This window comes from Myotis lucifugus, unplaced genomic scaffold, assembly GCF_000147115.1.
Source record: "Myotis lucifugus unplaced genomic scaffold, Myoluc2.0 scaffold_720, whole genome shotgun sequence".
Taxonomy (NCBI): domain Eukaryota; kingdom Metazoa; phylum Chordata; class Mammalia; order Chiroptera; family Vespertilionidae; genus Myotis; species Myotis lucifugus.
This window is the reverse complement of record NW_005871768.1, coordinates 126,415-129,927: the sequence shown is the minus strand read 5'-3', so window position 1 is coordinate 129,927 and position 3,513 is coordinate 126,415. Positions and strand designations below refer to the sequence as shown.

Here is a 3,513-nt window from a genome sequence, read left to right as displayed (position 1 = left end):
TTATAGTGCCCCCCCCCCCGCCGCGGGGCGTGAGTAGACCCCCCCAGCCGCCGGCGTTGGCCTCCAACACCGCCCTCTCTCTTCTTTATATATTCTAAAACCCCCCCCCCCCCCTTGTTGTGTATTCCCCCTTCTCCCCCCCAAACAATAATGGGGGCCACTATCTCCCCCTTGTTGTGTTGTTCCCAACCAATAACAACCCCCCCCCCCTGCTTGGTCACCCCTAGCTGCCCCCCCCCCACTGGCCTGGTCGCCTCTTACTGCCCCCCCGCCAGTCTGGTTGCCCCCAACTGCCCCCCCTACTGGCCTGGTCGCCCCATACAGCCTGCTTGTTCAGTCATGTGGTCATCCCTCACTAACCCCCCTGCTGGCCTGGTCATAGGCAGCCATCTTGTAAGGGTGTGAGGGTCAATATGCATATTACCTCTTTATTATATAGGATTTTCCATATAAACAACTGTAAACTTACTTTTGCCTCACCCTGTATATATATATATATATATATATATATATATATATTTTAATTTAAATGCATTTTATTTTTAGACAACCTACATGACATGTTTTTTCTTAAAAACAATGCCTCCGCTCCAAATGAATCAAGGTCAAAATAAATGAAGAGCTCAAGATAACATCAGTCCCATTTGTCCCAGTCTTGGTGTGTGGATGAAAAGCAGCAGCCAGTTACCATGAGAGGTGATGGAGCCAAACTGCCCAATTTGTTAACCTTTTTCCATTTCTAAACCATCCTTAAAGAAAATCATATGTGGGGTCACACCATCCTCACGGCAGTCCAGCAGAGCACCATGCCATCTGGATTCATGTTTTCACCAATAAAGAACTGGTAGTTTTTGAAATTGGCAAGGATGTGCTTGATTTGTTCTGCAGCCCCTGTCACAAAAGGCTTTACTCTTTCTGGTCTCTGTTCTTCAAGCTTCCCTTTGATTGATTTCATGTAATCTTTGATGTACTTCTTGTAGGCTTCTTTTGTGAAGCTGGTTTCCTGCAAGTGATGGTTCATGGCAATGTCAACACCAATGATTACTGTGCTTTTGGTACCTTCGCCCTCAGGGCCTTCAGCGGAGGCATTTCCTCCAATAATCGAGTCATCAATGTTACTCTCTGTCCTACTGACCATCTTCCCCTCTGCCTCCAGGCACAGCCCATCCGCGATCTCCCGGATCTTGTAGATATCGGAGAACACCTCATCATGGCTGATGAGGTCCCGGTAGATGATCATGATGGCGGCTGGAAGGAGACGGAAGCGCTGCCTTAGCAGGAGCGCTCGGTGCAAGCGTGGTGCAGCCGGATCGGCGCTGGGGGGAGCGGGGAGCGGGCGGAAAAGTTCACCCTGTATATTTTAAGTAAGCTTCCCAGTGATTTGTAGAAAAATGATCTGCTATATGGTTTTTAGAACAGTGGTCTTGTCTCTTCCTCTTTTTACAGAGAAGGAAATCGAGACCCAGAAAGTGAAGAAGTGATTAGGTTCAGAGGCAAGTAGCTCGGGAGTGGCAAGGCCAAGATTGGGACAAGCATCTAATTTGTATATCTCTGTCCTTGAGGGTGTTTATTCTAAAACAAAGGGCCTGAACCACAAGCCATCACTTGGAATTGCATGTGTGACTAAAAGAGAAGAAACTCGAAAGAAAAAAATAAATCCTTGGGAAAGAAGATTCTATGGGGAGAATGTGGTGGGAAAATCAACTGTGCTTCCAGGACTAGTTAACTGAGATGACAGGCTGAGCTTTAAATCTTAACCCACCATTTATAGACTCTCCCAATATTAATAGACTCTCCTAACTGAAATGGGTGTGGGCTAATATTTAAGACGTTTTGAAAATCAGACCACCACTCTAATTCCAAGTGTAAGAACTTCTACTTGAAAACTTTATCTTGATTTAAAGCTACCAAAAAAGGCTGTGACTTATGATATTACATATTAAACAGATGCCAAAATTAGCCTCAGTTTGAATAAAGGGCATTTTAGAAACAGTGGTTTAAACATTAGTCTTTTGAAATACCTATCCCAAGAACTACTCATTTGATCTGGGAATTGACCACAGACTGAGTCAAACTAACTGATTAAGAATTAAGGTGTTACCTCAGGATAATACCAGAAGGGGAAATACTCAACTTCCTAGAACCACCTGGCAAAGACTACAATGTACACAATTGTACATTCATAAGCACTGGCCAGGATTTCCAACGGCTTCTGTTCTGTCCCACCCTTTTTTTTTTTTTTTTGAGTGATAAAGCAATCAGTAGAGAACTGCCACCAGCTCCCACATTTAGCCATTCACCAGCATACAGTAATCATATATTCCTTTCCTGTTCCTTTGGATAAACAGTAAATGTTCCCATTTATGGCCAACCTCTCCACTTGTATAGTAGATTCCGCCCTGCTCACTACTCAAGGACACCGCTCTAACAATTCTTCCTTTCAATCCAAATCATTCCCAATAGCATATAAACATGCTATATTACCTGCCATCTTAAAAAACACACAAAAAAACCCTGTTAATCCATCTCTACTTAGCATCTCATTTCTCAGCTCTCCTTTATAGCAAAATTCTTCAAAAAAATTAATGTATGCTTATACTACTGTCTTCAACTCCTCTCTTCCCATTCTTATAAAAAAAATAGTTTGTTGATTTTTAGAGAGAGAGGAAGGGGAAGGGAGAGAGATAAAAATTGATGTGAGAGCACAACATCAATTGGCTGCCTTCTGCATGCCCCCTACCAGGGATTGAGCCTGCAACCTGGGCATGTGCCCTTGATCGGGAATTGAACTGGCAACCTCCTGGATAATGCCCAACCAAGCCACACCAGCCAGGGTTCTTCCCATTCTTTTATAACCATTCCAAATAGACTTTCTTTCTTACCACTCATTGAAAACACTCTATTAGCCCTATCCGGTTTGGCTCAGTGGATAGAGCGGCGGCCTGCGGACTAAAGGGTCCCAGGTTTGATTCCGGCCAAGGGCACATGCCTGGGTTGCGGGCTCAATCCCCCCCAATAGAGGGCGTGCAGGAGGCAGCCAATCAATGATTCTCTCTCATCATTGATGTTTCTATCTCTCTATCCTTCTCCCTTCCTCTCTGAAAATAAAAATATTTTTTAAAAAATACTCTTAAATTCAAGGTCAATTCTCGGTCCTCATATGACTTGACCTCTTGACATGGTTGATTATTTCTTCCTCTCCAGAAAACACTTTCAAGTATAGTGGCTTCCAAGATGCCACATTCTCCTGGTTTTCTCCTACCTCTCTGGTGCTCCTCTTCTAGTCTTCTGCTATTTCCTCCCTGATCTCCAAATGCTGGAGTCTCCCAGACTTAACCTCCTCTTCTTCACTCACTCTCTTGGTAATCTCATCCAGTCTCATAGCTTTAAATCCATCTGACACTAATAACTCCCTCTTGGCTCTCTAGGCAAATGTCTCTAACCTGCACCTCTCCCTGGTACTCCAGACACATAATGTGCATTTCATCGTTATATGTTCAAACTGAACTTTTC

General features: G+C 44.0%; 1 protein-coding gene and 1 pseudogene across 3 annotated transcripts in view; both read right to left on the bottom strand.

Moving 5' to 3' along the window:
- FBXO42 (F-box protein 42) overlaps positions 1–3,513 on the bottom strand; it is an 85,874-nt gene that overhangs the window by 35,132 nt on the left and 47,229 nt on the right. The window lies entirely within an intron of this gene.
- Positions 575–1,290, bottom strand: LOC102435498 (annotated as a pseudogene).